The following is a 340-nucleotide window of genomic DNA, read 5'->3' as shown; positions in this document are numbered from 1 at the left end:
AAAAAAAAAATCATGACACCATTCTCAAAACGAGGAAAAAGGTGAATTGCTTTGATGTCATCAAATCCACACTCAACAAAGTGTCAAAAAATAAATAAATAAGACCCTGTGTTTTAGACCTTAGGTCCTGTCTATCAAGGACCTAAATCTGGTGATTCGAAGGGATGAGGAGACAAGAGCCAAGTTGTTAGCAGCTAGTTAGTAACTTGTTAACTCAAGGCGCGGAGGCTGGAGACAGACGCGGAGATGCGGGTAATGCTTGGCATCAGGGCCTCCTGGCTCGGGAAGATGGGAGTATCCGAGGGTTATGGTGCAGCCTCTTTGCTGGATAATTCCGCGA

This window comes from Penaeus monodon, chromosome 31, assembly GCF_015228065.2.
Source record: "Penaeus monodon isolate SGIC_2016 chromosome 31, NSTDA_Pmon_1, whole genome shotgun sequence".
Lineage (NCBI taxonomy): Eukaryota > Metazoa > Arthropoda > Malacostraca > Decapoda > Penaeidae > Penaeus > Penaeus monodon.
This window is presented reverse-complemented; position numbering follows the sequence as displayed.